Genomic DNA, 12,766 nt, shown 5'->3' with positions numbered 1-12,766 from the left:
TGTTACTCATGGATGAAGCTACAAGCTACTCATAAATTGGCTTCAAGATCAACATGCTACAAATTTTTGGGATACTCACTCAATCACAAAGGCTACAAGTGTCTTTATCGAAATTTGGGTAAGATATTTATCTTCGATATGTTATTTTTGCTGAAAAATCGTATCCATTTTCTACTCCACAAAGTCATTCTCCTACATGAACCATCAGCACTATAAATCCATTACTTCTCATGCCCGCTCCTTCTCAATCCTCCCCTTGAACTAAGTTGTATAGCCCCTATGTCTATGCCTTATCCTACTCATCTAATACATGAGCAAACTGAACCACTTCAGATTTCTATTTCCCATCATGGACACCAACCAACTAATAAACCACCCATTTCCTCATCTCCTACTTCCCATGTGATACCTACATCCCATCCAGTGCTGACAAGGGTCAAAAAAGAAATTTGAAAACATGTCTAATGCCTTAATCTATCTCATCAACTTAGACTGCTTCTTGAACCCACGTGTTACTCCCAAGCCTTGAAGTATTTACCCTAGAGGCAAGCCAAGAACGAGGAATTTCTTGCCTTAGAAGCCCAAGCCACTTGGGAATTGTTACCACTAATGGCTAACTAACCACTCTTGTATTATCGGTGGGCTTACTACACCAAATTTAACTTTGATAGCTCGGTGGCCTGATAAAAGCCTTGATTGGTAGCTTAAGGATAAAATAAGAGGTAAGGATCAAATATCATGAAATGTTCAGTTCGGTTGCAAAACTGCCTAAGCTTTGAAAGTTATTCACTATCACATTTTAGAAACAATGGTCTATATTTTAGTTTGATATATCAAATGTATCTCTCCATGGTGTTTTAGATGAAATAATTTTTTGGAACAATCTATTGGAATTATTGACACCTAACTTTTGTCACATGTGTGTTTACTCAAAATGATTATCTTTGACCTTAAGCAATTTCCTCACCATTATTTCAACCTTTTTCATGAACTTGCGATTTGAATACAGCAATGACAATCCATCTTTGCTTATGTCCAAACAACCTATTCATAGCACTCATGCTCCCTTATATGTTAATGATATACTAATAACTGATACATTTGAATCTATCATTGTAGAGCGAAAAAACAAACTTTATTCATTATTTCAGATTGAAGATTTTGGATAGGTATCTAAATATTTCAGCATCAATATCAATTGTATTATATTATTCCTTTATCTTGTTCAACAAAGGTACCTTTAATATCTTCTACAAATAGCTGGCATGCAGGGATGCAAGGCGGTGTCTAATACATTCGGCCACCAAGGTGGCTGGCCGGCCAGTGAGGGGTCACCATCCCACTGAGGGAGGTTAGAGCATCGTTTTGGTGAAGTCAATTGGGGTTGGCCATGTGTAAAGACATGGGATTAAAATAGTATGGGAAAAGGGCTATTTTGGGTTAATTTGGGTCAATTCATGGTTTGGGGCTGGGTTCACCCTTCAAGGTTGGTTTGGATGTTGAGGGAAATCAGGAGGTTCATCTTTATTAGCATGGTGAGGTCTCTATCCAAAGAGATTTGGCTAAACATGGGTTAGAGTGATCATGGGAGGGGTTAAAAGAAACTTAAGGATATTTGAAAGTTTTTTAGTCTCTTTCCAATAATAGCTTGATGATGTGGCATGACTTTTATGGCTTGCCTATGGCTTGGAAGTGGCTCCATGCTTGTCCTTGACTTGGTCAACTCATGAGGAGGGATTTTTGAATTTATGAAATATTTTGGAGTTTGGCATGATGCTTGATTTGGAATGATTTGATTTTGGATTTAGGACTTTAGGAATGATTCTAATCAAATGAAAGATGGAAAGAAATAATTGTCATATGGGCTTTGGACTTGGGCTTTTGGAATTAAGTGTAGTGGGCTTTGGGGTTTTAAAAAGGAAATTGAATTTGGGCTAATTGAATGCTGATTTTGGTGTAGGAATATGTCATGAGGGATTTGGCATAATTTCAAGTGATTTTGAGTTGAATTGGTGGGCCAATTTGGTGGATTTAGGCATATGGTCAAAATTGGGCCTTTTTGGATTTGAATAAAATTGGGCTTGAATTTTGTTTATAATAGAATAGGGGATGTTGAATTTTGGTTTGGAATTAAAATTGGGCAAGATTGGGGTCAATTGGGCTAAGATTGGGGTTAATTTGGGGACATTTGGGCTCTTAAGGGCAAATTGCAACTTTTGGTCAAATTGGGTAAAATTGGTAAAATATGGTCAAATTGGTGATCAAAAATTGAAATTGGGAATATTTGGGATGATTTTGAAATTTTTGGGAATTTTTGGAATTTTTAGGCCATGAAGGGCATTTTGGTAATTTTGGGCAATTTTGGGGGTATTTTGGGAATTTGGTCATTTTTATGAATTTTGGTCAATTTAGGTAGTGGTGGGGGGTTTGAGATGATTTTTGGGCAAATTTGGGTATTTTGGGTAATTTTGGGATTTTTGGCAAAGATGGGGTTGTAGGGGTATTTTGGTCATTTGGTGGTTTTGGGCCAAAATGGGCCAACAAGCCATGAAGCCATATCAAACCAATAGGAGCCATGCGAGGACTCATTTTGGATGCTCAATATGTTGATTCTAACTCTCTTAGCCAAACACTAGGGGTACAGGGTCATCCATATGAGCTTTCCCAAAAAGAGTCGGGAAACCAAATTAAGGGATCTTAAGGTTTGGGGTAAGTTAAAAAGTGTAGTGTGTGCAAGTTAGCCCCACCAAAACTAGGTCACCCAGGGTTAGTCCTAAGGTCTGACCATCCTATGGGGGACTCCCCTTGAGTTCCTCCATACTGACCCACCTACTAGGTGCTAGAGGTTAGGACCAACATGTGAAATTTCAAGTTGAGCAAAGAAGAGTTTGAGAATTTCTAATGGTGAGGGTTCCCTTTCTAGTCCTCTAATAATAGTCAATAGGAAAGTCTTATCGCTAGACTCTAGGCTACTAAAGAGGAAAAACTAGACCTCATCCAAAAATGAGGTCAACAACAAGTTATACATTCTATCAAAGATGTAATTCGGAGCAAGTACAACCACCCGTACTTATCCTGAAGGGAGATCCCGATGACAATTCATGATATGTGGTTTTGGAATTTAAGGTAAACCGCAAACATAATAATTACAATTATGTTATTTTTATGAATCTAATAATGGTCCCACACCCCCCAGGATGAGATGCACATCCATAGGAACTTTAAGCACAAGGCGAGTGATCATCTGTGTGACATGAGTGGTTATATACGTCGAACACGTGAGTACCCCTTATGGTTGGGTGAGAATATGTTTGTCGCACTGCTTAAAGCCTAGGACTCTCCTGAGTAGCAGAGGAAGAGGGAGCGAGATGAATCGCCACTCCGACTACAAGGGGATGAGGGTCTTGAAGCACGCCGGTGGAGTGCTATCACATACGGGGTTTAAGAGCAGGTTGGTAAGACTATTTTTTGCATTAAATCTTATTTTGTATTAAATGTATGCTAACTATTCCATTCCACTTACAAATATTGAAGAAGGGATGAGAGCCAACTGATGCAGAGTTACACAAGCAAACCCATATGAGGCAGTCAAATCAATCATGGGTGGACAACAGATCGCAGAAGACCCAGGTAATACACAAGATTAATGATTATAAATTTCAAATAACTATCAAAATTTATTTAGTCTCTCACTTTCATTAGTCATATCTTTCGTAAGAGGCTTCCATAGGCTCAAGGAAAGCCGATCTCAGCAGTCGGGCTATGGTTTGGTCACATCTTGTGATCCTTCTGAGCACGAACTCTAGAGGGGGGCTGTCGGTGGGAAGACAATGGGCAAGGTCAACAGGTTGGGTCCCATGTGTGGCCTATGATACCTGACCGGCCTCTAGCACATCCGATGCAACCACTTCCACTTCACAAGAGGAGGTGATTCGTCATCAGGTTGCTGCCCAGATAGTTGCCCTGAGATCGAAGATGAGAGCATAGATCAAAGCAGTTCTGTGTTCTAAATTGCAGAAAGGGAAGGAGCCAATGCAGGCTGAGGTGGGAATGATGGATGTGGAGAGGACCCAGGAGGATGAAGTGGATTAGTAGGGGTGTAAACGAACCGAGCACGAATGAACAAGACTTGTGTTTGTGTTCGGTTCGTTTGAAATTTAGTTTGTTTGAAATAAGCTCGTGTTTGAAATTGTTCATGAAGTCACTGTTCGTGTTCGTTTCTTAACGAACAAGTCAAACACAAGCCGAACAAGAGCAGTTCGTGAATGACGAGCCAATTTGACATCCCTAATATGAATATATATAAATAATATATTATATTAATTATATAACTTATATTATATAAATATATAATATCTATACAAGTATATTACTAATATAGTATAGTATTATATTATTATTATTAATTTTTTATATATAATTATTTTAAATTATTTTATATTTCTAACAATAACAATTCGAACACAAACGAACGCATCACTGTTTGTTTTTTGTTTGTTTAACTAACTGAACCAAAAAAATTTGTTCACGTTCGTCTCGTTCACTTGTCGAATGAATTGAACATGAACTCATTGACAAACCGAACACGAATTGTTCGCGAACAACGAGCTTTTTTGACAGCCCTATGGATGAGTAGGGGGTTATTTTTTTATTTGTTTGTGTAGTAAACAATTTATTGTTGGCGAACATTATTTTTAATATGTAGCTATACATTTTTTTGGATTTAATTCAATAATTTTTCTTTTATCTTTGTATATGATTTATGTATTAATTAGTCGGTTACTTTGTTGTGTTGTATTTTAATTGCACTTTTACGATTGCAAGTGTGTAGATTGTAGCGTTGAAAGGGAACTTTATTTATTTTTTTTTTTTATGGTACAGCTTTTTGACGGCTTTTTAATGGTTTTAGAACCGTTTGATTATATGCCAACGGTTTTCCGATGATTTATTGAAGAAGCGACGTCCGAACAAAGTGTTGCATTTTTACTGTGGACAAAACTTTCAGTAAATTCCCACGATTAATAGACAGTTGAGTGTCATTTTACCGACAAAATCGTGACATTTTTTTGACGGTAGTGTAATACTTTTCCTACGAATACTTGCGCCGCTTATATAACTGATAGTTAAGCTATAATTAAATGTCATATTTTTGGATCTAGAGCTACGGTTATTGCACGTCGGATACCCATCAGTTAAGATAAATCGTTGCTAAATTTATCGACAAACATTTTTACCACGTCAACTTTGTCATCGCTAAACCGTAGATAAATATATTACCTACAATTTGTCTATTATTACCGACAATATTTGATCATCCGTAATAAACTAATTTTCTGTAGTGGCATAATGTCGACAAATCCAACAAGCAGACCACACCTACAGTGCCAACTATCTGGACTCCTTGCAAAGACGACCGATCACAACTAGTCGGCCGACCAACAATACTTTGACAGAAGCAATCGCTACGCGACCGGTCGCCTCAGTCTATCGAACTCAAATATGTCGACCAACTGATAGCTATCGTATTCCGTTGAAATTTTAATGCAAATCTAGTATTAAATCAACACATTAATTACATTAAGAGCAGTTTTCATAATCATTCCCTTCTTTTTTGTAATCTTATAAATAGGTCTATATAAATAGGGAGCCAGAAGATGAATAAAGGGACGGCTTCCCCGTCTTCTCTACTCAAAATTCTCTAAATGCTCTACTCTCTCTCTCTCTCATTCTCTCGGCTCTAACTCTTGAGACGTGCGGTCATTCTCATTTAACTGATCATATTAGATCCACTAATAAGCATTGCTCATGCACGTCCTTAATTTTGAAATATATAACATGCATGGGATAAAATGCATACGCAACGTACTCAATAGTCAGTAACTTCTGAAAATGAAATATGATTAATTACAGTTTCTGTCACTCTCTCCTCCAATAAAGACATGGTAACAATATAATGTGAGAGGAAATTAACACCATCATAATCGATAGATTTAAGATTGAATAATTAAATTTCTGCAAATATCATAAATATAAAATCCAATATTCAAAAGCAATAAATCAAAGTGTTGTGATGAAGCAAGCCTTATCCTAGTGTTTTATACATCTACATCTATCCTTAGATCACTCCTTTTTTATTTATTAGACCACTTGAAACTTATTATTTACGAATCAACCTTCCTCTTTCATCTTATTTTAGAATTCCCACTCAATTATCAAAATTCATCGTAAAACCCCAACTCCTATTTTTCGCTTTTATCAAATTCTTAATAATTTAATTATGACACGTATAAATACATTGATTTGATAGTTAAAAAAAACACCAGTATTTAGATCTCCATGTAATTAATTCTCAAAAAATTAAGAGTACCGTACAGTTGTTTGTACTAACTAAAAGATTTGTCTTCATCCATGTCACTTTTATTAAATAATATATATATGAAAAAATTGGAAGAAAACTTGATTAAGATTAAAATTATACAATAAAAAGGCTTAAAATATATATTAAATCTTAAACAGTAATTAACATACATAAATGAAAAATAAAATTCATTGAAGAGGGGAGAATGTTTGCGTACGTAAGACGTACGCAGAGTTAAGTACATATTAGGTTATTTGAAGGGTACATGTAGGTTACACTTATGTTACAGGAAGAATTACAAGGGGTATAACCTAAGTGTAACCTACATGTACCCTCCGAATAACCTAATATGTACGTAACTCTGCGTACGTCTTACGTACGCCTTAAAGAGGACGTGAATTGTAAAGAGAAGGCTACTGACATTGATTTACGAAGCTATCACATTTATGAATAAGAAATATTCAGTAACTGTTGAATTAAAAAAAACGAAAATAAATAAATAAAAAAAAAAGGCCTCGTAGAGAATAAACAGAAAAGTTAAAAAAAAAGAAAAAAAGAAAAGCTCCAATCATTTCATGGAACGTTGACACCAAGAAACAGACATGGAGAAGAAAAGGTTGAGTGAAGAAAGGAGAGAAATTTTTTATGTTTATTTTATCAAGAGATGAAGACATATGAAAGAATAATATTAAAAAAAAAATTTAATTTAAAGAAACCTAAATAGTACCTAGTAAGCTAGCCATTCAATTCTGCAGAAGTTTCTGCAATGGAAGAAATATTTACGTACGTCCGCGTTATATTCCTGCAACCAACCTATATTTTCAAGTAAGTTCCGCGTTTCTGGTTTTATATATTTGTAGGTTATAGTTTATGTTACAGGGCGGTTACAGAGGGTATAACGCAGATATAACCCCCAAATACCCTCTGAATAACCTTCCCGACATACGCAGCGTTGCGTACGTCTTACGTATGTAAATTTTTCTCCTCCAACGAGGGGAAGAACATATACAAAAAGAAAGAAATGCATTAAAAATTCTTATACATTTACGTATCAAATGCCTTAATTTTTACATTTATATCTCACTAGTCCTTCATATTACATAAAAAATATCATTATAGGATATATATCTAATATATCAAACTTATTTATATCAACTAAGAAAATATGGTTGTACGTCACAAATATTTTGTTTTTTTGGCTATGGTTTGGGTGCTTTGTTATTATATAATGAAAGTATGATGTGCCATGCAAGATAAATTTAGATGCAAGAAAAGATTAAGTGTTGGAATGCCAGAGCATGATTGCACCAAACATCCTCTCTAAGGACTATTATTGGCTTTCAAGGAAGGTAAGATAACACTTTATTTTAGGAAGATTTACAAGAAAAAGAATAGGGATCGATGAAGGAATATATATAAGCAATGAAGCAATAATTTCTTTTATTTTTATTCTCTTAATTTTCAGGCTAAATGTATGCTTTATAATTGAATTATGATGCATTTGAAATACTTAAAAAAGAAAAAAATTGGTGCATGCATGCAGCTACTATGACACTGAGAGTGATGATATTCTTCAAATTTTTTTCTTAAAAATATTTACCAGGCGGCTAATGAGGCAAGGCAATAACAATCCGGAGAGACTGGTATTGAAATTCAGAATAAATAATGCGGAATAAATTGATGCGGAATAAATTGGAATACTTGATTATTTCATTGATATGAACGAGAGTATAAATAACTCTTACAAGAATACTATAATATAAAAAAATATTTCCTAATCCAAGAAAATAATGATAAAATAGAAAAGGAAATATCTCCTTATATTAAGAAAATAATTTATTCCTCAGAATTTCTTATAGGAAGAAATTATTTCCTATTATAATTCTTAACAAGTAGCTATAGGCTAGATGGGCATTAGCTTAAAGGCTTATATTGCTTTGACAAACTATTATTTTCTATTTATACATATGTCAATACATAAGAAATGAGTGGTTTGTATGTAAATCTTCCTTGTAGTAAATATATTCTACTTAAATTATTTGTACATATCATATTGTATAATTGGTTATAATATTCTGTTTTCCCTTTTTTTTTTATAGTTAGGAGGTCAGATAAAAGGTGAGGTGGACAGAGTGAGCTCTTCTTTTAGTCTGCCAACGAAAATGACCTTTAAATATGTGGTATGAGTTGTATGACAAATGCCAAGTTGGCCAATAATTTTATTTTGTCAATATTTTCTTGATAAACTTAACTTCAATAATCTTAAATGATATATATAAATTTATATTCTGAGTACTTTTTTTTTCCTAAATTTCATAGTTTTTAGGAGGGTGAAGATTTGAAGCACAACTGAAATTAATTATTTAAATTTTGCGGCTGATTAATGTTAGCAGGAGCCCGATCCTTGCTTCCGCCTGCTCCCGCGCAGGCGTGAGGCGACTTCGCGCGTCGCTTTGCTAGTTTCGCGAATCTGTGCATTCCCGTGACCCTATTCCCGATCGTGAAAGGCCCTGCGGTTTCGCGAACTGCTTCTGCATCCAGGTTCGCGAAACGACGTCGCCCCCCGTCTTCTTTAAATTGCAAACAGAAAGGGAAGAAAATGTAGAGTCACGATTTTTGGTGTTCTTCTTCGGGCTTCCTCGAGATAGAGGAAGGTTTCCTCGGAGTAGAGGAAGGAAAGCAGTAGCTTCCTTACAACAGAAGGAAAAAGAAAGAAGAAAGAGTAAGAAGAAAAAGTTTGTTCTCCTTTGGCTTCTTCTCGATGGCTTGTGGTAGAAGAGAAATTGGGTTTGTTTCCCTTGTAAGTTTGTCTTCTTCTGTGTATCTCGGTGTAGAGAGAGAAAAATAAAGAGAGAAGAAGAGAGAACAACGAAGTGAGAGAATCCTCTTGTAAGCTGAGACGATCGACCGGTATAAATTCCTCAAGTAGTAAAATTCTCTGCAACTCCGTGGACATAAGCAATTTAATACTGTTAATACTGTATGTTATAATAAGAAGATGCTTCTGATTCTTTGTGTACTAGCATCTCCTACTTAACAGAAATATTTTCTTAGATTAAATTTGGTTGTCGTTATAAATAATATATAAACTTCCTATTTATAAGTATCAATCTCATTTATCTAACATTATCACGCAAACAAATGCGTCAAATGACTTAGTTGTATAATCAGTTATCATGGAATATTAGCCATATGTAGGCCATATTTAATTATTTTAGATTAAAGCTACGTATGCATGCAAGTTTTAATTAATTATATGAAAACTAAATACAAATTAATTTATGTTATGCGGCAAGAGATTAATGCGCACCAATGGTTTTCAGTTTGATTGTTGTGTACTCCAGCACCGACACAACTGCTTATATATATATATATATGTACCATTTGCATGCATGCAATGCCATTAATCTTAAATGGCAAGCCTTAGCAATTACAAAAATATGGTTTAGTGATTAATTATAATAATATATATTTATGGGTTTAATTATGTGTATAATATATTTACAAATCTAGCAATTAACTGCTTCGAATCATAAAGATATTTTATACATCTCTAAGATTATTTAAGAAAAAATGTGATTGTTTTTTTTTATGTTATTAGATTTTTGAGTGTTTGGTGATGGCATGCACAACTTTGTGACATAGATATATAAATAAAAATTTTTGGAGTGATATGTTCATCAATTTTTAGAATGTAGGGCTCTGTATTATTTGTGAGTTCATATAACTACGTAACCACCTTTTATTTAGGAAGGGGGCATAAGAGAAGTTGATAGATGGCTTGATAGGGCATGTCTTTCTCATGCTATATTTTTGTAGGTTCCCCGGGTTGTCGAAAATGGTTCAAAGCAATGATCTCTGCTTCCCCCATAATGAGTGAAAGAGAGGTAGACAGAGAGAGAGAGAGAGATTAAAAGAGGGAGGGGGAGAGAGAGAGAGAGAGAGAGAGTAAAACCTATTAAGCCCCTGAAAGGCATATCTCTCGAGAGCCCCTCTGGCCTTCTTTTATACATGAGAGAAAATAAATGTAAAATTATATTTTATACGGTATTGTGTCTTTTAATGGCATTTGGATGAAAAGATTACGATGCGGGCGTTAGATGACGATGCCATAAATAAGAATTGACACATATCCTTGTGTGTAATGATGTTCTTCCCAAGTGGTTTGTCTCGGGTTAGCTCGACCAATTCGAAAGATGGGCTCAGCTCGACCACTTCGGCAAGTGAGCTCAATTCTGCTGACCTTAGTTTTTGATCAACCCTTTTCCTTGATGTACACCCAATCTCACCGGGACATAGAACTTCCCTCTGTTGAAATATAAACTTGATTTTAGTTGTTTAAATAAAGCCCAATAAGAAGCTTATTCTAGAATATGTGGTAGGTATGAAACTATTGTGTAAAAGGTGTGGTAGGTATGGAATTATTGTGTGGTAGGTATGGAATTATTTGTAACTATTAGATTAGAATTGTAGTGACACAATCCTAGCCATTAATTTATGAGGTGCCACTAGTATAAATAGGGGTGGAGTCTTTGAGTTTGTATCAAACCAAGTAAAGGTGATAGATAGAAGTGAAGCTTCTTTCATAAATTTTTTAATTTTTGACAAATCCTAAAAGCTTCTTCATTCCATCGCCCTCCTAATGTCACTAGATGACTGAATCAAACTTAGATAAGTTATAACTTGAGTTAACCCTAATTTAACCTAAAGTTAAAATCTAAGTAAATAGAAATTGAAATCAACCAAACCAAAATAGAACCAACATGACCAACTTTACCTTATCCCTAAAATTGACCTATAATTTAAATTTATTTCCAAACACACACCGAAATTATCATTTTCTCTAAAGATTTTTGTAGAGCTTGAAAAATTATTATGAAAGTTGCATAATGTTTATTATCACATATAAATATCATGCAAATAAGTTTGACGATTATATGATATAATTTTATGTAAAACTTTTGAGTACAAGTTCTTATATGTATGAAAAGGGTTTCTAGCACTTCAAAATTTTAATTTTCTTCACAGATCAATCTAGCGATCAAAATTTCCTTTTATAAGTTACATGATGTTCAACATTATATATGAGAATCATGCATATTAGTTTGATGATGATCACACACCATTTTCATTTAAAAATATCTTTTTTAGGTTTTATGCATGAAAAAAATTCATACATAAATTTTATTTATTTATTTATACAAAAAAAGTTATTTATTTATACATAAATTAAATATTATTATGAAAGTTGCATAATTTTTTTATTTATTTATCATACTAACATAATCGTTGTAATTTTTTAGAACAATTCTCATGATGCCCTGAGTACAAGGCACACAACCAGCGCAACTTCGAGCGCAAGGGCAGCAATCACCTAAGGGACATGTTCACCGATATTCAAGAAATCACAACATTATCTTTAGTGGCTTGGAACGAATGTTCTTGCCACACCCGCAGTACCAGAAGAAGAGGGAGCAGACAAAGCAGAAAAACACATTTAGTTTGAGTTTTGTATTGATGTGAGTGTTGGAAAAATATTAGGAATGAAAAGTCACAACTGCCATATTTTCTACAAGATTTGATAAAAAACACATTTAGTTATTTGTGAAGTGAAGTGTGTTCTTAAGGAAAGTATTTGCAGCTTGTTTGGAACTTGATGGCATAAGTCAGTTGGAAGAAAACGTTCCTGTTACACTTTGCAAGCTCGAGATAATATTTTTGTCTAGTTTTTTCCACTGGGTAGAGCATCTGCTTATACATTTACCCCACAAGGCATTAATTGGAGGTTCGATATAATACCACTAGATGTATCTTTTTGAGATGCAATTACTTTGAGACTAGGTAGTTCATCACTCATTTATAAAGAAAATTGTTAATATGTGCTAAGCAACATTTATTTTTTAGATTTTTGAATAAATTGAAAAGAACTGTGAAGGATAAGGTCAGCCAGAAGGATTAATATGTGAAGCATATTTACTACAGGAGGAAACGACATTCTACTCCTATCATTTTGTGGAAGAAGAATCCACAAAAGATTTATTTGGCTTGGTACCACCATCGACCATTTCTATTTTCCAGCAATTATATGAATCATCAAGGAGGTGCATATCACATTACTTTAATGATAAAAAACGAGCAGCGACACTTTATATTCTTCTCAATTGCGATGAAGTACAACTCTTTATTGAGCAAGACAATTTTTTAATAATTTTTCACTCATTCATCTAAAAAATTTCTTGATTAGCTATTTCAACGATATTTCAATGTATGAACACTTTACTCATAGATTTGTTAAATTTAATTGAGGACGATGACACTAGCATAGAGATTGAGAATAGCTTCCCCAAGTGGTTTATAATGCATGGGAGTTAAAAATTGACATATTCATTTCTTATGTGACACAAGGCT

The sequence above is a fragment of the Phalaenopsis equestris genome, unplaced genomic scaffold (genome assembly GCF_001263595.1).
Source record: "Phalaenopsis equestris unplaced genomic scaffold, ASM126359v1 Scaffold000094, whole genome shotgun sequence".
Classification (NCBI taxonomy): domain Eukaryota; kingdom Viridiplantae; phylum Streptophyta; class Magnoliopsida; order Asparagales; family Orchidaceae; genus Phalaenopsis; species Phalaenopsis equestris.
This window is presented reverse-complemented; position numbering follows the sequence as displayed.